Here is a 26,008-nt window from a genome sequence, read left to right as displayed (position 1 = left end):
CCATACCGCACAGTCAGCTATAAAAGGCCCCGAAATGACAATGTGAGAAAACTAACGGCCTAATTTATGTACAAAAAATGAACGAAAAACAAATATGTAACACATAAACAAAAGACAACCAATGAATTACAGGCTCCTGACTTGGGACAGGCACATACATAAAGAATGTGGCGGGGTTAAACATGTTAGCGGGATCCCAACCCTCCCCCTAACCTGGGACAGTGGTGTAACAGTACAACATAAGAACGAACTATAAAAATCAGTTGAAAGAGGCTTAACTCATCAGATGGATAAAAATACAAATACTACAAATACAAGTGGACGTGACCGGGTACTTGTACATCCAAACAACAAATAGACACTAAGTTCAGTTCTGAGAGTACTCGCAGTTACTGACAGCTAGTTCAAAGCCACTAACAACTAATAAAAAAAATCATGCATCTAAGAATAAATTATCAATCCGTATACATCCAACATCCAATGGATTTACTGCTGGTGATCCGATTGATTAAATCTGTTGTAGAGTCGTCACTGGTTCAGACGTATAATATAATTATTTCTGTGACTGCATCTTAAATCAATTTGTAGGATCCTTTACAATAGATAATTCAGCTGATCTGTAACAATTCCATCTTCATGCCTTATATATCATGTACTGTGTTACGATGCTAGATAAAAAGTGACGAGGAAAGGTAACACCCGGCCACCGAAAGCTTTATTTTTATAGAACCTAGGTGGTCGAGTGGTCTAGCGCGTCGGGCATAGTGCAAAACGATTTGGTGCCACGATATCTCAGTAGCATGAGTTCGAATCTCGGCCAGGGAAGAACAAAAAATTTGCTTCCGCAAATTTACAGATCTAACATTGTTGGGCTGTTGTTTAGACGAATTATATACACAGAATGTATTTTCAGCCTTGTATCACCATCACTGCTGGTGATCCGATGGATAAAATATGTTGTAGAGTCGTCACTGGTTCAGACGTATAATATAATTATTTCTGTGACTGCATCTTACATTAATTTGTAGGATCCTTTACAATAGATAATTCAGCTGATCTGTAACAATTCCATCTTCATGCCTTATATATCATGTACTAAGTTACGACGCTAGATAAAAACTGACGAGGAAAGGTAACACCCGGCCACCGAAAGCTTTATTTTTATAGAGCCTAGGTGGTCGAGTGGTCTAGCGCGTCGGATATGATTCTTTTCAGAGAAAGGACAATAATTGATAACAATGTTTTCATTTATGTGTAAATCTAAACTGTGATATGTATATACCAAGTGTGAATATAATATTGATAAAAAAAAAGCGCGTCGGGCAAAGTACAAGGCGATTTGGTGCCACGATATCTCAGTAGTATGAGTTCGAATCCCGGCCAGGGAAGAACAAAAAATGTACTTCCGCAAATTTACAGATCTAACATTGTTGGGCTGTTGTTTAGACGAATTATATATTATATATATATATAGGTGCAGTAGAAATTATAAATAAATATCCGAATTCCACATTATTAAACAGGGCAATTTTCCAATAAAAAACGCCTAAATAATTATTAAAATTCATTGATAATACAAAAGTTGTAATTTCAATCGAAAGTTACGAAACTTACGTTTTGACACATAATAAAAATCGATTTAGCAAATCTAAGTACACCAACCGATATAAAGTGTACGATTAACTTGTGTTTTGTAACCTTTTATGCCACCAATTTAGACTTGAAGGCCGTATGGTGACCTATATTTGTTAACTTCTATGTCATTTAGTCTCTGGTGGAGAGTTGTCTCATTTGCAATTATACCACATCTTCTTAATTTATATTATGTGCTTTTTGTGTACTGGTTTTTATTGTATGTTCGTTTTTGTACGTTTCGTTAATCTACTGAACGAGATTAAAAAGGGTGAAGTTGAGGGATATAAAAACTACTTTAACCATGCACCATATTGTCATGTGATTGTCATGTGCCTGTCCAAAGTCAGTAACCTAGTTAGTAGTTGTCGTATGTCATATTGTATAGACACTTGTCTTTTGTTGAAGGCTGTATTTTGCCCTTGTGTCGTTTTGTTACTGCTGTGGTTGGTTTGCTGTCTCATTTACGTACACATGTACCCATATCTCCTTTTATTCATATGAACTTATATAAGTTAGATATTAGATAGAAGTAATTCTGATAGTGGTGGTTTAGTATTACGTTCTTCATTAACAAAATGCTTAAAGTGCATTTTAGTTAATCACAGGGAATTTCATTATCTGATCAGACTCATTACTGCATTTATGTCGGAGCATATCATTTGCGCGCATTAGCATTACATTTGCACGTAAACATCATTAAGTTTGCGCGCAGCTTTTGATTACATTGGCGCGCATTCTTTTTACATGTAAACGCATTTAAATTTGGGTAAACACAGGTAGATTCCACTTATTCATTTATCTAGTTAACTGTTTACAAGTAACACCCCTTTGTTTGTCGAAGTCCCCAGCTCACCAATGAGGAGGCGGACGTGGGTTTCGTGCGGGATAAGTCCTTTTTATTATGCACAAGCACTTAGTCCTAGAAATCCTGAATATTTGATGCCCAGTGTTTTAAGAGATTGAATCTGTCAACTTCTCCATTTTGGTATTTCCGGAAAATTTTAATTAATATATACTCTGTTTTCTACGGAAGCCGATAAGGGCCATTCAAAAAATTTTGTTTATGTCGAAATTACGACATAACATGTCGTAATAACGACATCACTATGTTGTAATTTCGACATAACATGTCGTTATAACGACATCGCTATGTCGTAATTTCAACATAACATGTCGTTATAACGACATCGATATGTCGTAATTTCGACATAAAAAATCGTAATTACGACATCACTATGTCGTAATTACGACATAACTATGTCGTAATAACGACATCGCTATATATATAAAAGAATATGTATTATGATTGCCAAGAGACTAAATGACACAGAAATAAACAACTATAGGTCATCATAATGCCCTCAATAATGAGAAAAGCCCCCGCATAGTAAGCTATAAAAGAGGGACGAAAGATACCAGAGGGAGAGAGCTGTTTTAACAATTTAGTTCAAACGAGTGAAAATAACGGTTTTAATAATGTACAAACAAAGACCGAAACACGAATATGTAACACAGCAACAAATGACAACCACTGAATTACAAACTCCTGACCGCTATCTGATAATAACGACAACCTTATAGTTTAACTTTTCACTTTTTGAAGCGATAGGAATTTCAAAATGGTCGCCAGTAAAGGCAAAGTTTGTATCGTAAACAAATTCACCTTTGTTTTTGAGAATATTGAACACTTTATGCAATCAAGCTTAATTAAAGTTATTCACTAGCACCTCAGACTTGCACATACTAGAACTTTATTTATAATCAAGTCAAATGAGACCCAGTTGAATAGGGGAGCAATTCAAGCTCCCTGGAGCCTCTAATTATGTTTGGCATTGCAGGTTCTGAATAAGATTCAAGTGTGTACAAATGAAGGTACAGAGATCCGTGGGTCTGAGCACTATGAGTTCAAAGTTTAAAATAGTCTTTATTGGGAAAAGCTTGAAATTCATCTTATTCAGACTCAACTGGGTCTCATTTGACTTGATTATAAATAAAGTTCTAGTATGTGCAAGTCTGAGGTGCAAGTGAATAACTTTAATTAAGCTTGATTGCATATAGTGTTCATTTAAAAAAAAAAAAAAAAGATGAATTTGTTTCCGCTACAAACTTTGCCTTTACTGACAACCATTTTGAAATGCCTATCGCATCAAAAAGTGAAAAGTTAAACTATAAGGTTGCCGTTATTATCACATAGCGGTCAGGAGTCTGTAATTCAGTGGTTGTCATTTGTTGCTGTGTTACATATTCGTTTTTCGGTCTTTGTTTGTACATTATTGAAACCGTTATTTTCACTCGTTTGAATTAAATTATTAAACAGCTGTCATGTCGGGGACTCTCCCTCTGGTATCTTTCGTCCCTATTTTATAGCTGACTATGCGGGGGCTTTTCTCATTATTGAGGGCATTATGATGACCTATAGTTGTTAATTTCTGTGTCATTAAGACTCTTGGCAATCATAATACATATTCTTATATATATATAGCGATGTCGTTATTACGACATAGCTATGTCGTAATTACGACATAGTGATGTCGTAATAACGACATGTTATGTCGAAATTACGACATAGCGATATCGTTATAACGATATGTTATGTCGAAATTACGACATGCTATGTCGTAATTACGACATAATTTATTTTTTTTGAATGGCCCTTATCGGCTTCCGTAGTTTTCCCTTTTTAAATTCCACGTACATCTGCTTTTGTATCCAGCCGTCTTAGTTTGGAAACCAAATGTTATTCACTCTGGAATACTCGCAATTAAGTAACATGTTTGCCGGATAGAGTTATTACGGGATTTCTGTTGATCGCTTAATATTTTTGTTTGGAATTTGATATGAAAAGAGATATAATTCAAAATGATAAATATGTCCAAAATTAATAACTATCGACAAAGTAATTACGGATTATCTTTGTATTTACCTGTAAAACTAATGCGCGCAAACGTAAAACAATTGTATCCCCAAATGCGCGCAAATGTAACGTTTGCTGAATTATTGAACTGTAAGTACATGTACACTAAATACCACTGGTAATGCTTGTATTATATCATACCTCACAATTATTGATGTTTATATCAAGTTTTGATATGTTCTGTGAAAAGCATTCCTAGGCTAAATGATAAAACTTTATTATTTTCTAATCTTTTATTTACATTCTTCTCTGATTAATGAATAAATGTTAATATTAGTTAAAAAAGATATTCAATCCCAAAAGCTTTTATATAAAGGAATTTCTCTGATGTGTATAAAAGAGCAGTAAATTTATCGCTTTCTTCTCAATTAAAAAAAATAAAAGACACGTGGAGAGTGAACAAGAAACATCCAACGTAAAACAATGTATCACGTGACAGCAATTTTATGAATGATCTTCCTATTGACTATAGAATAACTAGAAATGTCGTCATCAATGATGTTAAATGATTTCAGCATGCAGCAATAACAATTTAAAACATCGGCAAACTTTACGAAGGTGAAACTCTTACTTATTCATTGATGATCGCTACATGTGTAGCAATTATAGTATAACATCAACCATCAAAGCCTTTCTGCAAATAATGTTGTTACTAGTGGCTCAATAAAAGAATTGGTATAACTTAAAAAGAATTGGTATAACTTAACAAACTTTCACAAAGCACCCTTTGAAGCCGACTTCACGATGGAAAACTAAGCACGCTTTTTTGAAAGTGTAAGGCGTGTCGCATTACAAACATGTGAACCAGTACGGTAAAAAGAGCATAGGGTATATAGAATAGGATCTGCTTACCTTTCTGGCAGACCCGAGATCACCCCGGTCGTTGATAGGGTTTGTGTTATTCAGTCTTTAGTTTTCTATGAATTAATTTTTTCTTTGGACTTCTTTGTCTTTTCGTCATTTTTTGTAGTGGCGTTGTCAGTTTCTCTTCGACTTGTAAGTTTCGAATGTCCGCTTGGTATACGTATTTTCCGCCTTTTTTCTAACTGACAGCTTGCACCAAGCTAACTAGGCATGCGCAAAAGTATTGTTCTGATTGAAAATTATGCAATGCAGTGATAAATCTGAACATTTTACAATTATGTGGTCATTTGATGAGATTATCTGTTATATTCTTGTATGTTTTATTAATTCAAAGACACATAAAACAATTTTACAGCTATGTTGTATTTGTTCGGTAATTACATCGAGTTTTGTTATCATTGGTCTGATATATGCTTCCGTTTTTCTTTTTTTGTTGTTGTTGAGAAGGTATTAGAATTTGGCGACGACAACATAGGTGGCTGAAGCATTGTGAACAGCTGTTATGGCATAAAAATAGTTCAATGCCAGTTTTGTATTTCGTCTGATGGTATTAATATCTTTAAAGAACTTAACTTAAATGCTAGACAGAAATTTTATAAAAATATCAAAAATCATGTGAATGGTTCGTTGGTACGCTGGAAATCACAGAAAAAAAATTCAGTTGTGTGAGACCGTCACAACCAGAATCGACAAAGGTCAATATAAGATAATGTGGAATGACTACCAATGAGACAACTAGAAAGGTCAACTTTGTCTAAGGCAGTTGAAACCCTAAATGTTCTACAAGTACTATAAATACACTTAACATGATATACAGTTTAAATCTATCATATCAATGCAATTAAATACCTGTGCACTAGCTGACTACGTGATTTTTTAATGGTGACATGGAGACTAACAGTCCTCTAGCAGCGGTACCAACCTAAAGGTATTTTTTTAAAAGTATGAATATATTAATAAGAATATATGTGGGATAATTGCCAATGAGACAACTCTCCACCAGAGACCAAATGACATGGACGTAACAACTATAGGTTCCCGTACGGCCTTCAACAATGAGCAAAAACACATACCGCATAGTCAGCTAAAACAGGCCCCGAATTGACAAATGTAAAACAATTCAAACGAGTTTGAAACCTATTTCAAAGTCTTGAGAATTACTGTAGATTTCAGCTGATAAGTTAATTTCAGTCTGCCACTGAAAAGGTTTAACAACCACATAATTGAATAGACAAAGTACAAGTAAATGCTTTAATGTGTCAACATTAAGGAGAGAATTGATTTAGAGAATGTTACAACAGGATAAGAAATTTTATTGCAATAGAATGGTCGAAGGTCGGCTTTTGATATAAGTCATTGTACATGGAAATCTTGTTAATTTTTAAGATATCTTATAGATTTATACCGTACTTTGACCTATAATGGTTTACTTTTATAATTTTTTACTTGAATGGAGAGTTGTCTCATTGGCACTCATACCATATCTTCTTATATCTATTATATCGGGTTTTCTTTAAGTTATTTTTTATCCATGTTTTTCTTTTATTGTTCTTCATTTGCTTTTACATTCTGTACGACGAGAGATGCTTTTCTTGAATTGTTCATCAGTATTATAATGATATGATAGGCGATTGATTGATTAAAAGGCAAATTTGAAAGACAATAATTTTGATAGAACAGACTTCAACTCAAACATAACATGATTCATAGATCAGTAAAAATAAAATCATATCACAAATTTTTACTTAGATTTTGTCCATTTTGTCCGCTCTAACATCAATGGCTAAATGCCGCCCTTATTTTTTAAAATTTTGTTTACTGAATTTTTAATGGCTTGAAAGTAAATATAACTACAAAAACACGGATCATGTGTCACTATATAATGTCTGTTTTACAAAACAAAAGACTAAAAAGTAAATCACATTAAACACGAGATTTTAATTGAATAAACGCTTTGCGTTAACCAATGGAATTGTATTCCAATTTAAATGAACAAATACCAGATCTTAATTAAATAGGCAATGTACGGATAAAGATCTCTCAGCATATTCTACATCTCTGATAAACTTGATTAAACCCATGATTTTGTATTTGTCCTCCTCAACACGTGATGTTCTTATCACAAAGCAAGATAAGTTCAATTCAAACATAACATGATATCAGTAAAAGAATATGCATATCACACATTTTTACCATTTGTCCGCTTCAAAATCATTGGCTAAATAGCGTTCTTATATATTTTTTACTTGACTTTTAATACTTGAATATGAATATCTCTTTTCAAAATAAGCGATTTAAAACAAATACTAGATTCTAACTAAATTAACATTTTGCGTTTACCAATGTAATGGCATTTCAACGAAATGAATAACTGAAATGAACAAATACCAGATCTCAATTCAATAAGCAATGATCAGCAATGTACGGATAAAGATTTATCAACATAGTCTGATAAACTTGAATAACCCATGATTTTCTATATGTCCTCCTCCACACGTAATTTTACTTATCATAAAGCGAGTTAAGTGAATATGAATGAAAATTTATTCTACTTGGTTTCAAACTAATGTACCTCACGGGAAAACCTCACGGGAAAAGGCCATTTGTCTGATTGATAAAAAATAAGGTGATAGAAATGGCAAGAGAAAGGTCTACCTTGTACGTGATGATGATTACATTCAATCAATTGTCTGTCTGCGAATGGCACAATGTGGAAGTCTCGATATAAAGAGAAATGTACAAAATCCGAAATGTAAGTTCAAACTTAACAGATATGGTTTATTAAAATTACTGTCATTAACTGCGTGTGTGGCGAAAATCTGTTGGTGATTGTTTTCAAGCAATTGGAATCTAACGGAGTCAACCTTGACGTTTTCAGGCCATTTCGTGGCTTGAACTTTTGAAATAACACGGATGATAGATAGACTTCAATCAATATTTAAGTACTTTCCCTTTTTATGGAATTTTATAAATAATTGCGATAAATTATTTTGTTCTTAAAAAAACAAATGCATTATTTAAAGGTATTGGTTTTTAAAATATCTAACTTTAACATTTCATACACAGAATATTTGTTTTATGTATAATACTAATAATTTATTGTGTTACGTATCAACATCATTATATAAAACTCCAATCCAACCTTATTTAGTTCATGGTGTTAGCTACATGTAACAGCAATATACTAGTCTAGTAAGATTTTCAAAATTTCATTCAACTAACATTAAATTAGCTTTCCTGCTGAATATTGACCAAGACCAAGCACATCGGACGTGTTAAATTCATAAAGCGTTATTTTCATTCACACTGCTATTTAAGGAAAGAAAAACAACTATTTTATAGCTAGTAAAAAGTTAAATAACAGAAATACTGAAATCAAGGAATATCCAAAACGGAAAATCCCTCACCAAATGGCAAAATCAAAAGCTCAAACACACATCAAACGAATGGAAAACAACTGTCATATTCCTGACTTGGTATAGGCATTTCCTTATGTAGAAAATGGTGGATTAAACCTGGTTTTATAATTAGCTAAACCTCTAACTTGTATGACAGTCGCACTGCATGTACATGTTTGTAAAGGACATATACGTGAAGGTCTATTTATTTTTCAGATGCAAATTAGAAAAAAATTGCAAAAGCATCATTTAGTTTGATGAACATGGTAACATTTGTACTTATGTCAATCAATTCACTCTGTCATAATTTTTTTCTGGAAAATAACAAAATTGTCATTAGATGTAATAGTTTCAACTTCCATAGCAAGATCGTTAACTGTCTGATCTTGAAAAGCTTACAGGTAGGATTTTTATCCAGACATAATTTTTTTTTAATCTAGACTTCTGCAGTATTTCTAGGTAAATGAGCTAAACTGAGTGCCAAACAACTTCAAAGCAGGGGTTATTGTAACGCTTTCATTGTTGGACTCCTTAGTTATGTTAAGCTGTCTGCACTAATCAACAAACACACACGGTGAAATTGAAGATTACATAATGGTTGCCACGACATAACTCACACACTATAATATGTGGTGCAAATATGTGACAGTTCTGCGTTTTACTAGCGAGTTTCAAGCTGGGTACTTGCTTTGAAGTTGATAACATTTTAACACGAAATCATACATAAAATGTAAATGTAAATGAGTTTAACAACATGTCATTGTAAAAAAATGATCTTTAAAATAACACATTAAAGATCATGTGGTCCAATAAACATCGATTTGAACTCATACATAAAGCTGTTGCAGAATTATCTGAATTATACCTGCATAAACTGGTTTGCATGAAACTGGTTCAATGCTGTAGACAATTGTCAATAGAAAAGTAAAAGGCCCTGAACCCATGAGCTAAAATTCATGAATCTTAAAACCTTTTCTCAGAACATGAACAGTTATATGTTTAGAAAACGCCATTGTTTCTTATATTATTGTATGCTAAACGTTTTCTTGACATTTGCTTCTCGAAACTATTGTTTTACTTAAAAATATTTTCAAATGTCGTCAAGTTGAAATTTATTATACACTGTTTTGAAAATTAGTACAGCATCAGTGTGATTGATTGAGGCTACGTTTTAGGGAGTGTGTGGGTTTTCTGTACACTTTGCAATTTTTTGTTGTCCTCGTTTAAAAAATGCATTGTTTTGGCTCAAATAAAGCATTGTTTTGACCAACATGCTATCTTCTATATACGTCATTTGGTCTCTGGTGGTGAGTTGTCTAATTGGCAATTATAGTACATCTTCTTATTTTTGTATTATACATGCTGATATTTTTTATTGTAATGAGATTCACATAAATATTATTATGCGTGAGAGGCAATTGATTTATGGTTGTTTGCTTAACATAAAGCGACTAATAATTCACGCATGTTATAGACGAGAACAAAGTTACAATTAACACAAAATGTAGGTTCTGCAAGGTAGGGTTTCATCGGGATGAAGGTCGTGAAGTTGTGAGTGCCACTGGAAAATTAAGATTTATCGGTTAGGGACAGAAACTTTGATTTAAAACAGTCCAACTAAAGACCCGTTTAGAGTTGCAACAAGGGTGTTTTAAAACGCAGAGTGCGTGGCACTCCCTATACACGAGGCATCGGATTTAACGTTCCAATTCCGACCGGACGTGACTGTGAATTTATACATCCCACACAGCCAAACGACATCCCAATTGGAAAGATTTTTACTGCCGGTCGGAAGAAGACCTTGGGATGACCATACTTCTAGACCTCAGTTAATCCGTAGTATGAAGCATGTAGATGTATATAAGTTGGCATTACATTTTTTGAACTAAACGTTGCGATTGATATTACTGTCTAAGTGGTTTTATTCCAATTGCTTCAGCGTTTTTCTACATTTAAATCAATATCAATGGTAAAATAAAAAGCAAGCGTCGTTATGTTAAATAGTAACAGCCAGGCAGGCTTAATTGCAAACTCATTTTTTTTTTTTTGGTTTTAACTCTAATTAAACTTAAATAACTTATCTGGCATATGATTGAATACACAAACTATACGCTTCTTAATTACTCATTTCAACAGGTTTTCATGGTAATTGTTCATATGTTTTAAGAGGAAGCAAATTGGGCAGATGTTGGAAAAAGATTACAAAGTTCATTAAACATAGTATAAAGGGAACAACAGCTGACATTTTCTACTGCTGTTTTGAAACGAAGAATACAATGTGTTACTATTATAAAGTTAAGTCTCATGCAGATAATTATAAGGAGGGAAGTTCCTACTTTCTAAATACTTGACTAAATTGCATTGTGTTTAATTTTTCTATATTAATTTGTACCTTAGGAGGGGGTATAATAAGAGCCAGTATCTGGCACATGAAAGTGCAAAAAAAATCTTCATACCTTTTAGATTTATGCCAATTTAATCGATAAAAAGTAACAAAATATCTTCTTGGTTACGAATGTGGTTCATATCTAAATACTGGACTTTTATGTGAGGATATTATAGCACGTTTTATTTGCAGTTTTGTATTAAAAGCCGTCAGTTTGAAGCCATAAAGCTAATATGAAAGACAGAATTAAAAAATAAAAAAAAAAAACTAATTTCTAGCAGACTGCGGTCCTTAATTTAATAATGTGATAGATGTTATTTGATAGATACATTGTATATTATAGGCTTTCATTTTTTAATTCAAGGGTACAAAAAGTGATCTTATCATACATTTCCTAGATGTTAGCAGCTATAGGTCGCCGCACGCCCTTCACCAACAACAATGAGCAAAATCTATAGCCCATGGTCATGACATTATAAAATGTAAAACAATTCAAACGAGAAAATCAACGACTTGACTTATGTACAAAATGACAAACGAAAAAACAAATATGATATACAGACCATCTTCAGTGAAATGCATTTATTCAGATGTAAAAAAAAAAATGAAATGTACTATTAACTTTACTTTACTTTTAACTATGTTTGGATCGTCTAAATATATTTATTATAGAGTAAAGTGCCTGTGGAGGCATACTTGTTATTATACCCAATTTTCTGTATTTGTTATAAACTCATCAGTGATACCAGTGTTAAAATTGTGTACGCCAGACGCGCATAATAAAAAAAATTAAAAAAGCCAAATAAAGTTTTAAGTTGAAGAGCATTGAGGACCCAAAATTCCGGAAGGTTTTGCCAATTACAGCTAAGGTAATATATTCCTGGAGTAGAAAATCCTTCAAAAAATTCAAAGTTTTGTGATTAATTATAATTTATAATTATGACCATATCAATGATAATTCATGTCAACACAGAAGTGCTGACTACTAGGCTATATATACAGGAATGTGGAGTGAATACTAAAAACTAGTTAAGCATGCCTCAAAATAAAATGTGTCGTCCCAAGTAAGAACATTCGTCAGTTGTCATTGACATAAATATTATAGATTTTCCGTTAAACCAATGGGTTTAATGAAAATTTTGTGGTAGCCGTGTTACCCGGTGCGATATTTAGCTTGGTGTATGGTGTAGACAGTTGTCTTTGAATTGTTCAAGATTGTATATTGACATATGGGCGTCATTTCCGGTTGTATTGTGTCGTTGAGATATTGTCTGTCTCATTGACGTATTGTCTCCTTTTATTCATATTCACTATTTGATTAATTTAATGGTACTGACTATATCGATGTTCTTAAGTTTGATTATTGCATCATCGAAATCTATCTTGTATTCCCTAATTTGACGTCTCACAGACTTGTAAGAGTACATATAAAGTCCAGATGTGAATTTAAACCTAAGTATGGTTGATTTTATTGGATGATTTAGCACTAGGGGTTAGACGTATTTACATTGTAACTGTTTAACCGATTTTTTTATTCCTGGAATTTGTCGGTGCGGAACATTGTTTGTTAATAACTAATTTATTTCTGATTGAAAAATAAGACAGAATTTATATGCAAATCAATCACTTGTTACACAAAGAGTCATGTGTTCCACGTATGAAGTCAGATGAATATTTAACAAAGTTCCAATCAGAAAATTGTTCTTCCAGTTTGTTAAACAATTTAAAGATAATATAAACCATAAGATGAAATGTTTTGGGTTCTTTCAAAAATATACATTTTTGCATTGCAAATCTTTTATATTTGAATATTTGTCATTGTAACGAAATATATCTCATGGTCTTCATAGGAAAACAAAACGGAAACTATGAAGTTTCTAAGGGAGCAATCAGAAATCTGAAGTCGAGCGACGCCATGAAAAATAGAACCAAAGATAAATAATAGTACATAAACCTCTACTTCAATAGAAGTTCATCAACATGTATTTATAGAGTGCAAAGTAAAAGTAAATATAAATAGTGATGCTTATGGTTTAATAAATCAGATTAGTCGTCTTTTTTTCTTTATAAAAACTACTCGCATTTATCAGTTGGATCGTATTTGATTATATGTTTTGTAACTACTTATAATAGACACATTTACACTTTTGATGTAGATTGTCCTTTAACGGCTTTTAGCTAAATAATTTGCTGATGAAAAATCAATTAAAATCAAATAATATGAGTGTTGTAATTCATTTTCTCTTTATTTTCAATAAGTAACTTGTTACGCCCAGATTTTCAAAAGATGTTTGTCATTGCATGCTTTTTTTGAAGATCTATATGTTTTCTTAAATGCTTCTGTCTTGAAGTACATGCTTGTCTTTATGCTTGAATATGATACTTTTCTTTTAAGAAATATGAATAGCTTGACAAAGGAACTTGGTTATTTAATGATAATGTATCTCACAAAGACATCAACACAAAACAAAAATACTCTTGAAAAACCGACAAAGACAATATCATACTACTTGATATGTGTTTTCTGTGTCTTCTTTTGTACTTTCCTTCATTAACATTTCTTTTTCATATTCTGTTTTGAATTCGTTTGTATTTGAATGGCGTTCTTTATTTGTTGGGTGTGGTTTGCAAATCAAAAACAGCAATCTAAATTGTAAGCCAAATGGATGCAAAGCAGCTAAATATACTAAAAACATTGAAGCCGACAGGGAAATAAAAAAAAATCAGAAAGGTTCAAACTAATTTAACAATCGGGTATCCATACAAAAATGAAACGAAGCAATGACGTCGTACCGACTAAACTCTTGTTAAAATGCATAATATTTGAAATTAATAGCATGCACCGCACAAGTGCCTTCAACCAACACACACATACATAATATTCGCTACATGATTATGATTTCGTTAAATTAAATTGTATATCCTGCCTTTATCATGCTTTTCAATAACGCCGAAGGACCCCCTCCTAAATTACTGAAAACTATCATTGTGCATTGGCAATATCTCGGGGTAAATTATATAACGCCCTCAAGGTGTATCTAATACTAATACAACTCGAAGGTGTGATCAGATATGAAAGCTTCCAGTTGTTGGATATGAGTGTGACATGTATTGTGATTTACTGTTGGTTAGTACTCTTAACTTATGAATTGAGAAAGATTAGTCACATTGAAGCATGTCATTTTAAATTACTTTCATAAAATATGTGTTGATTTCAGATTTTTGGTAGTCTCCATCAAAATATTTCTACAAATGTTTATAACCAAAGAGTTTTATATTATGGTTTTGTTTAATGGTTTTGATGAGATACTGATTCACTGGCATAAACTTAATATGTTCTTGTCTTTATAACCCATAGTTTGTTATGACAACAGATGTGGGACAATGCGAAAGTCGATATTGGGCAATACGAAATATGAGGCAATGTGATATGCATTAGGCGAATAATCGCCACTTTTGATTAATGATTACTTGGAAAACAAGTTAAATCAATAAAATGTCTAAGAATCCAAAAGGAGCCAAAAGAAAAATAATTTCCAAACGTTTTAGATCCACGACAATTTGATACCATAGAAACGAATCTGAAAAAAACATCGACCTTTGAGTTGGACAATTAGCAATAGCCTCCATGTGAACACATTACCAATTAGACCAATATAATAGCAGAAGTACTTCAGAGGGTGCTATACGACAACCTAATAAAATTGCAACAGAAAAACATCGATCTTGTTAAATTCTATTTAAAAGAACAGAATATTTCGGAATTCATCTGGAATGGATTAATCAGAGCTCAATTTAAACAGCATTTTTCGCATATTGAAAGTATTAAATGTTTGAGAAAAACACATCAGTTTTAAATGCATTAACAGGCATTAATTTAAAAAAAATAAATTTAAATTGAATTGAAGAAGTAATCAAATCGCGGTCGTGCTTTTAGTCTCCCGCTTGAATAAAGATTCGCTATGTTATCGTTTGAACGTATTTGAACTTTTAAAACGTGATTCAGGAAACCTACTCAAGATGACGAAATGATGAAAAAAAGAGCAATTAAGATACTAAGGATGGACCCAAAATAAAGGATGGATAGATCGATGGATTGCTGGTTAACACCCAATGACTATTATAACATGCATATTCAGGACGATAAAGTAAAATTAAAATGTGATAAACATATGAACCCTATACTGTGTACTAGACCGACACGATGAGTCGGATGTTTCAAATACTAGTTCACATGGTAATAGTCCATAGTAAGACATGTCTCCCTTCACGGACACATTATTCTGACTTCCAGCCGACCAGTCTATGCTGTTACTCGTGCCGACTGATTAGCAGTGAACCAACAAAAACCAATTTTTAAGTCACATTTTTATCCGGCCAAGGTTCAAATTTACAAACTCCCGAACTCGGATTGAGCATGGTACTACGAAACTACTGAGACGATTATCCGAATTAAGGCTGATATATTTTGAATAACACATTAGCGTAAAAGCTAAATGAAATGGATATGTACTTAAGGAATTGTGACTATCACTATATTTTCACATACAATATTAGGGTATTTATTCCGAAGTATCTTAGTTATTATTCCGTTTGATAATGTTCAACCTATAAAACTAGCTTCAAAAATGTTGAGCTCCACACGACTTACAACAATACAATAATTATAAAAAAATTTAATGAACTTCTTTTTTTCCCGTACGAAATCAATAACGTTAAGGTGATTAAACAATATGCTGATCAATTACTAATACTTCCAAAAAAACTTGTTTGAAATGCTAAAATAAGCCAATCTATTATTTTCTTGTCATATAAACGTCATATTGACTAATGTTTCTCCAACATCTTTTACTAAATTATAATGGGTCATTTGTTTGTGCAAAGAAAAAACTTGTGGAACAATCGCAAAAAGCACTTTTTGCTGTATAGACAAAGATTAGAAATTTACATTTACCTATTGATTTACATCTAAAATTGTTTGATTATCTTGTAGAACCTATTTTATTGTATGGATCAGAAATATGGGGATTTAAAAACATTGATATATTTGGAAAAGTTCATCTACATATTTGCAAGAGAATTTTATATGTGAGATCAAGTACTCCAACTTTTATGGTATATGGAGAATTAGGAAGGTTTCCACTAGAAATAAAAGTAAAATTAAGAAAGTTATCGTTTTGGAGTAGAATGGCTAAAAATGAAAACAAACTTAGTAGCTCTATGTATAAGCTTATTTTAAAATTACATAGTGATGATATTTGTGAATTTAAATGGGTCTTATTTTTGAAATCTATATTTGATAACTCAGGATTAGGTTATATGTTTTTCAACCAATACTTCGATTATTTAACTATTAAACCTGTTATAAAACAGATTCTTCAAGATCAGTTTCTTCAAAAGTGGTTTAGTAATATTGATAACTCGTCTCGTGGCGAATATTATAAGTTATCTAAAGCTCAGTTTGGTCTTGAAAATTAATTATTTACTACGTCTTCCAGAGGATAAAAGAATCTGGATTTCAAAACTTAGAACATGCAGTCTTAAAATTCCTATGGAAACTGGCAGATGGTACAACATCGCTAGAACCGATCGTAAATGTACCTTATGTAATGAATGTATTGCTGATGAATATCATTATTTATATGTATGTAATAATACTACTATTACTTAACTTCGGAAGAAATATATACCGAAATATTATACAACATACCCATCTGTACTGAAAATGCAAAAGATGCTGTCATTGTGTCATTGTCAGTTATTGCATAATTTAGCTAATATATTTATCAAGAAACTGTCTACTTTCATTTAGTAAGATGCATGTATCTTACAAGTTTTATGATTTTTAGAAAGTACACTTTTGCTATTAGTTTCCTGTCTATTCTGTCATTTATTGTATTTGTTTTGTAATTTGTCCTCATGTAACACATATTTTGTGTCTGAGTGTAAATAAAGAATTTGAAATTTGAATTTCAAAAAGAGTTTTGGCACTTGAATGTCAAAAAATATAATCTATTCAAAAAAAAAATCAAGCCTGAGGGTTTTCTATATACAGCTTTATCTGGTTAATCTTGGTCAAGACAAGTAGTTGCTTCCAAGTGTTATGTTTTTCGAAACCATTTGGACAAATGTTCCAATACCAATTTCTACATCAAATTAGGTCAAACTCAATCCACCAGATTGGTATTTAAACTTTTTGTTATTAAATAATATACCCAAATTAGTAGCTTACATCAAAGAAAATTAAGAATAGTGAACGGTCGCCCTTCTTGCAATAAGGTGTTCAATTTATACTGTTACTTCTCATTTATTGTCTGCAAGACGAATCAACTCATTAAGCATTATTAACTCCACCTATCTAATAATCCGGCACTACTTGTGTATTCAACATTCCAAAATCGTTTTTTTTTTCACATACCACTAAATTTTTTAAACACATAAATGTTAATTTTTTATTCAAATGTTGATATATATTTGTATACATTTGTTGAGATTTAATAAATATGTTATTACCTAGTTACTTAGCATTTAAATCAAAATTCACATCATGCAAGCATCCCTTTTATGACGTACACAATTGTAAGTGGGATAACACTGTGATCATACAACCGCACGAACTTGTTGAAGTTTTGTGTTCAAAGGTTTACTTTCACATTCAAGATATCAATATCAGATTTATTTTATTTTTAATATCTGAATATGTCATAAAGTAGTCACATGTTTAGACGTGTATAGTAAAAATAAAATTTGATGTGGCGGCATTGTAATTAACATTATCATCCTTTACGACAGACAAAATAACTGATCAGAAAGGTACACCATCTACTTGCCACTATAGATCATGTACTGTGTTACAACCCTAGCTAAAGCCGACGACGAAAGGTATAACATCGACCATTATATATGTTTATGTAGTCTAGGTGGTCGAGTGGTCTAGGGGGCTGGACACGGTGCAGGCGGTGTTGCTACGATGTCACAGAAGCAAGGGTTCGAATCCCGCTGAGGGAAGAACAAAAATTTCCTAACGCAAATTTAAAGATATAACATTGTTGGGCTAAATTTGAGACGAATTATATATATTATATATCTAGAGCGCTGGACACAGTGCAGGCGGTGTTGTCTCAATTTATTAATTCAGTTATTATTTCTGTGATTGCATCTTACGATCCTCTACGATAGATAATTTAGCCAATCTGCAATCAATTCAATCTTCATGCCTAATATATCATGTACTGCGTTACAACTCTAGATTCTACTGACGAGGAAAGGTAACACTATGCCACAAAAAGCTGAATGTTTAGTTTAGTCTAGGTGGCTGAGTGGTCTAGAGCGCTTGACACAGTTCAGGCGGTGTTGTTTCGATATCTCAATAGCATGAGTTCGAATCCCGGCGAGGGAAGAACAAAAATTTGCTTCCGCAGATTTAACATTGTTGAGCTGATATTTAGAGTAATTCTGAATATAATATGTGTTTTCAGCCGTATATCACCTTCAATGGTGATCCAATAGATGGATCTGTCGTAGAGTTGTCACTTGTTTAGACGTACTTATATATATATATATATATATAAAAATTGAGTGCTGTTTTCCACTTTTTTGCTAAAAATGTGATTGTTATTTGCTTTAATTTCGAATTTTTTTTTTTTTTGTATGCAAGTATATATGGCTGGCAACGAAGAATATGTTTAATGAATGCAATAAATATAAAATATGTCAACCAAACAAAAGTGTTATGTGATTTATGACTGATTTTTAAATTAAAACAATTATATTAAACAGTATACACAAAATATCAGCTCAAAAGTATGTTTTAAAAATAAGATCTGGCAACTCGAGCTCACTGGAGGGAAAGCTTAATTTTTTTTTATCTAATTTCACATTATTTATAACCACTTTAAACAGCCATATTCTATTTATAGTAACGGCTGTTATGTTAGTTAGTTGTGTAAACCACTCGATAGACTTTAAAAGCTACATACTATATTAATAAATGTGGGAACGTTAGTTGAAAATAATCATCTGGTTGCAGTGGAGAACGATGTTCGATCAATTGAAAGAAGCCTATCGATTTACGACTGTCGAACGGTCATAAAAAAAGTTAAAAAAATGAAATAAAAACTGTTATCATAAGATTAGCTTTAATTGCTGTAAATTTCAAACCTCCCACAATAATTGTAAAGGTTCATGTGGACCCTTTGGCTAAAATGGCTGTGTTTTGACCTCAATACTTACTCTGAGTACAGATAAACAAACTTGTGTATCTGGAAATGTTTTAAGGCATAGCATGCTCTAGATGAATACAATTCAAAAGATTTTATGTTTTAGAAAATTAAAATCTTAACTGTATGTTGCAGTGCTCTTTTTTTTTTGTTCCTACAAAAGGTGCCAAAATAAACAAAGTTGGGAAAGAGGTTTGAGAACTTCACCTAAAGGTAATAGTTGAAGTGAACTGTATTGATTGACATGGACAATAGAGGGACAATCGATACCTGAAAATAATTGGAGATTTAAACTGTGTCACTGAGGGGACCATATCAAGTGAAACTCAACTTTTTGTTAATTTGATCATCTCCTGCAAGGACGAAAAAAAGTGCACAACAAAATCCAGTTAAGTTTTTGAAACTTTTCCAGATGCACCGATTTGTCTTTACTCAAGAGTAAATTTTGATGTGAAAAAAACAGCCATTTTAGCCAAAGCGTCCACATGGACCTTAATGAGAATAGTGTTTCTATTCTTATGTTTAAAAGTCATTTGTGTATTGACTTTCATCTGTGAAAATAAACGTCCTTATACTAAGGATGGATGATTGTGACATCACCGCATGAGATTAATCACTAGATTTGTACGTGGTTGGGCAAGACGATTGGTGCCACATGTACGTGCTGCAGGAAGTGCTTACCCAACCGAAGCACCTGGTTTCACTCCCAGATTTTACAAACAAAAAATCAATAGCATGACCTCGGAGCATCTCTATATTGAATAACATGGATAGTTAATCTAATTAGAGTTATCATACTTGAACTTACGGTTCACGTAATATCTGAAGTACATGTACCAGATATTTTGTTTTCATTATTCAAGTATGTTTTTATACAGTATGTTTTGTTTTCTTCAGATTAAACGAGCGGGTGCTTCAGGGTCATTACAAATATTTGAAATGAAATATTAAACAATAGGGACACACTTGAGAATAAAACACGAATAGAATAAATTCCATTCTTTCTTTTTTCTTTTTGTGCGTTATGCATCTCAACTATCAACGTAACTTCTATTGACACAAGAGATTCATATAAACATTTAAAAGACCATTAATAGTACACTATATCAAATACAGTTGTTTCTCTGGAGGAAACCAAAGACTTCGTGAGTTAAATTGAGGTTATAATAATGACGATTGAACAGGGCGATTATCATGTCCAATCAATCGTCATTTATGTGTCTCATTGAGTGTCCGTAAAACAATTTAAAGAAACATCATACAATACGGTAATGATAGGTTATGGGATAAAAAGAAACAAAATAGAAATTTACTATTTGCAAAACTATTGAAAGACAATAAGTGAAATAAAACGACTGGACATGAATAAATTCTGCAACTGACAGTTAGCATCTAGTTTGTTGGATGGAATATTTTTGATCAAGTTATTCTACACTTAAATTTCTCCGAGCCAAATAATAATGTTTTGCAAAAAAATTTCTAAAAAGGGTAAACCAGGAAGGCAAAATTCGTCTGAAATCTTATTTGTCTAGAGATTTGAGTAGTATAAGTTATAATTGCTTCATATACTATCTTAAAAATTAGAATTACATTGTTTCACTTCAATCATATAAATACTTTATACTTAGAAGGGCAGGGATTTTGACATTGTTTTTTTTATCTGTTGGACATATTGAATTTATAAGAAAACACTTACATCTCAAAATGCATGCATTTCGTTTTTATTTCTATCAATTTTTCGATATACTTGCGGGTCTGTGTGTATGTAAATGCGTTTACATGTGTTATCCAAATGTTGTTAAATTAAAATCAAATCTACCTTAATGAATGATTTTCCATGATTGTTTTCATATAAAATCCTTTGCAAAACTAAGATTTCTGACACAAGTTATTGTCCTGGGCGTTTTGAATGAACTGAATGGGAAGTAGAAAAATGAAACTCTTTATAACTGCGTAAAAATAGTGAGTATCGGCATATATGTGATGTGTTTGGGGAAGGAGCGGAAAAAGAAAGGGATTGCTAGGTAAAAAGTAAGTTTTACTCGAGTTAAAATTTCAAGATATGCAAAGTGTATGTAAACACTTTCAAATGAAACTAAGTCGCATATACAAACAGTAATACGTCATGGCTATCGTATAGTCATCTTATAAACCAAATAAAGCAATATATAAAGTAAATCGTGTGTAAGTTTTCTAGTTACTTTATACATATTAGGTTACAATTAATGTGAATAAACCTAGGCCCTTAATATATATGTATGTTTGCCAACAGTTTATTTAACTAATTGCATGCATGTTGCCCTTACCTTAAACTGCTGTAACATTTGAAACCATTGCATATTGACAAAAATGGCGGTAAATATTGGTGATTTTTTACATAGGTAAAGTGTTATTTGAGTGTTGCCCCTCTCGTTGCTTATAAACAAATATCTGTGCTAAGTGTCACAGTCTTTGAAGACTTGTTAACCACGTTTCTTAGTGATGCATTAATTGCGTAATGACAGTTATGTCATCGAAGATCCGAATGTAAATGTTACCCACCTATCAAACAGTTCAGTGTCGTTTCAAAATTAGTAATAAAACTAAAAAGTCATTTAAAAAAGAAGATTAAATAGCGCTTTATTATTACCTTAATAAAATTGATGAACTTGTTAGTCCATGCAGTGTAGTTGATATTTGTCTTTACACAATAGAGATGCACTTGTTGACCGATGCTTTTGAAATGCCAATTAAAACACTTCGACTCCCACCGATGTTTTTGCCACAAAATCAACGTTTATCGCTTGACCTTTTCAGAGTATAAAGAGAAAGCAGAGTAACGCTTCGATAAAAAATAAAATCATAATGGGAAATCAGAAAAACGAAAAATGAAATAATAATTAATAAATTGAAAATAAATCCCAAAGCAGTAATACTATCTTCTTATAAACAGTATAGAAAAATCCACATTGTCAAAATTTCGCTAAAATGACTCTGCGTTAATAACATTTTTTTAAACTGCAAAGAATCTGAAAATGTTATCGTGGAAACTAAAAAATAAAATATTTCAACCTCATTTGAATGTTTACAATATATCAGACTTTTTTTAGCAAGCTTATAATGTCAAAGTTATTTGTCAAATACTTTCTTTTTCTTTCGCAGCACTCTTGAAGGAACAGGTTATATGTGTGCGGTATATTCATGATAATGGTCCCCTTTATTGTTCATTGACAACTGCAGAGTGTTTTGCCATAATACAAATTAGATTAGATTACGAACACTAAACATTCACCAAGCAAAGCAATACATAACATTGGTTAGACCATCCAATAAAAAAAAATAAATTAAAAGTTTATCATCATTTGTCTGTAAAACTGCATTTAAGCTCTGATTCCTTGTCCGGATTTTTCTATAGTAAAGGTCCTTTTTCGTTTGACCAGCTCCTCAACATCTGTAACAGGTTTTAGATTTTAAAATATTAGCTCTGATTATTTGTCTTTTTGTATTTTGCACTCAACATATAAGCGATCTTACTAATACTTTTAACTAAATCTGTATCTAACGATGATTGTAAAATAGTTATAAACACAGAATATTAACAACAACAAACATGCAACAAAGCAAACAGAAAAAAAGCCAATGAAAAAATTATAAACCAAAAGAAAGAAAAAAGACTCGCAAAATATATCATACTTAAACAGTTAAGTATTTACATGTTTAAAGGCCAGGCTTTACACAAGATAGTGTCGAATGTCAAAACTCTAAATTGTAGCCTGATAAAAATACAAATTTAGCAAAAAAAAAATCTTTTTCCCAACTTCCTTCGGGGTTATTAGTGAGGTCAATTAAAACAGAGACAATATTCAATACTTTAAATTCGGTGGGGGGAATCGCAAAGTAAAAACATAATGATTTTATAATGATTTTAACAAAATAACACCAGTTTGATTTACATTAATTTTCAACGTTGAACTCAAATGAATGAACAAAACTTACCAGACTTCAGAAATACAGCTAAACCTAAAGTCGCTAATCTTGCATGATCCAACCAAACAAAGTCATCGATATCCACTTGTCAAATCTCCTACACAGACAACAATATTTTCTTTTCAATATTAGTAAGAATTAATAAGTTTCCTTCAATCAAGAATGTCGAATGGCATTGCTATCGCTATCAGTCGGAGACAGCTGATAAACCGAGTTAGTTTTCAATTAAGATACTGATCAGTCAATAATTAGTTATAAGTGAAACCGATTTTGATATTTGACATATTCTTATAAGAAATTATCAGTTCTGAAATAATATGATTCCAAGCAATCTTACTATCAGCTTGAAATTATCAAAACCGCTTATGTTTTATTTCTCAACTTTACTATTAAAGCAGAATCGTCATTATAATTTATATCTATATAGTTATTGAATAAGAGTCTACTACCAATTGTAAAATGATTCTTCTTTTTCATAGATTCACTTCCGAAGGGTATATAATATGATGTGAAGAAATATGTTCCGTCTTCCGTATCGATAATTTGCTCTAACAAACTTTAAGCAATTGTTCGTTATAATGGAACAAGAACTACTGCGTCGAATTATGCCATAGTACATAATTGAAGAATAAAAGATTAAAAAAGAAGACAAAAAGTTGCTGAACTTTTAATGATTCAGGTTAGAATTCATATTGCTATTCATAAATGTCCAAGGAGTCTCTTTATTTAATTAATTGTTAATGTCATACACTCAAATATGTACCTGTTGTTGTAGAGTTAACAAGGTCCATTTTTGAATAAACCGTAGGAATCTGATTACAGTAGTTGTCGTCTGTTTATGTGGTTTATACGTGTTTCTCGTTTCTCGTTTTTATATAGATTAGACCGTTGGTTTTTCCGTTTGAATGGTTTTACACTAGTAATTTTTTGGGGCCCTTTATAGCTTGCTGTTCGGTGTGAGCCAATGCTCCGTGTTGAAGGCCGTACCTTGACCTATAATGGTTTACTTTTATAAATTGTAACTTGGATTGATAGTTGTCTCATTGGCACTCATACCATATCTTCCTATATCTACTTAATTGGACAAATGTGTAAACTTTTGACATCATTGTTAGTTTTGGACCCCAATTTTTTTCTGAAAAATTTCGCTATAAGTCAAAGCTGTATGTAAATTTCTGACAATTTAGTATCTACATGTAAGTAGCTAATTATGGACATCATTAAGATAATTGCCATTGTTATGAATATCTCAATAAAAATGACAAATAAAATATCTTCCACAACTGTTCAAATGCATAAAAATAAATCAATCATAGAAGATGTATGCAATTCATGCGGTTCTTCATATTTGTTTGTCGCCTTGATTTTATCCAAATTGATTTACGCTACTTGAAGACCGGTAAACTACTGTTGCCTTAAATAATAAAGTTTTACATAATATTGTTTCTTTATTGTAACATACTCCACGCAGATATTATTTTCAAAATTCTAAACGCCTTTGAATGATACTGCTAGTTATAATAGAAAATAGTAAATCCTGAAAAATTCTTAATTCATTTTGGAATAGAATCCTGTTACATTCATTTGAACTCAATAGTGTTGTGTAACAAAGTTCGCTACTGACTATATGTAGCATATAGAAAAAAAGGGTGGTGTGAATGAGACGGATACTAAAAATGTTTTAAAATCTATTCGAGTAGATACAATTCAAGTCCATCTAATCGCACAATCGTATCAACATATTTGACTTTTCTACCCTTTTTCGAGTACACCTCATTCTAAAGTAAATGACAGATTGAGAGTAATAGTCAAACTTTATTTTCATAAAAAAAAAGAATGACCAACGGAGTTTCAAGATCTTGTTTTAGGAAGTGATACATCGAACTTTATATTAAAAGCACTTTGCTCCAAATTTTGCGTCTAAATTCTTGTTGCTAGTTGTATTTGTGTGTGTTTTGTTTTGATTTGATGCTTGAAGCCTTTTTCAACTGATTTCTTAAGTGTATTCTTACGTTGTACTATTAAACCATTGTCATGGGTTTGAGTGAGGGTTGGCGCCGAATAAACATGTTTATCTCGACACATTCTGTATGTGCTTGTCTCAAGTCAAGACCCTGTGATTCAATTGTCGTCATTTGTTGCTCTATATCTTATTTGACTTATGTTATTGCTTTGTACATAAATCAGGCGATTAGTTTTATTGTTTGAATTATTTTACATGTGTCATGTCGGGGTCTTTTATAGCTTGCTATGCGATATTGTTTTTTCTGTTGAAGGCCGTACGTCATTTAGTTTCATGTAGATAGTTTGGAAATCTTACCATATCTTCTTATTTTTTATAATCATCAAGTTACTGATTTTTTCATTAACAACATAGTTGTTACTTTTGGTAGAAAAGCGCGTTGGCTCACATGTTTACAAATTTTGAAATTACTAAGAAGCTGAAGTCCAACTCCCTTAGAGAATGTTGACCTTTGATAGATTTCGCTACATGTTTAAGGTCTTATTTGGATATAAAGCTCTTATTGCAATCAAGTAGTTATACATCCGTGGCTCTCATATTTTGGGGTTGAGAGGTCCTAGTGAAGCGTAAATCGAGAAAAGCAGTCAGTACTAAGTACAATTG

At 32.0% G+C, this 26,008-nt stretch overlaps 1 protein-coding gene across 1 annotated transcript in view; it reads right to left on the bottom strand.

Annotated features, from left to right (window-relative positions):
* Positions 1-23,605, bottom strand: part of LOC127718812 (cephalotocin receptor 1-like) — a 56,747-nt gene extending 33,142 nt beyond the window's left edge. The window contains exon 1 of the mRNA XM_052224884.1: positions 23,392-23,605. The gene's annotated coding sequence lies outside the window, so the exon portion shown is untranslated. The remainder of the gene's footprint in view (positions 1-23,391) is intronic.
* Between the last annotated feature and the right edge of the window lie 2,403 nt (positions 23,606-26,008).

Source organism: Mytilus californianus, unplaced genomic scaffold, assembly GCF_021869535.1.
Source record: "Mytilus californianus isolate M0D057914Y unplaced genomic scaffold, xbMytCali1.0.p SCAF_10, whole genome shotgun sequence".
Taxonomy (NCBI): Eukaryota; Metazoa; Mollusca; class Bivalvia; order Mytilida; family Mytilidae; genus Mytilus; species Mytilus californianus.
The sequence above is the reverse complement of the archived record's forward strand: the minus strand, read 5'-3'. Positions and strand labels throughout refer to the sequence as shown.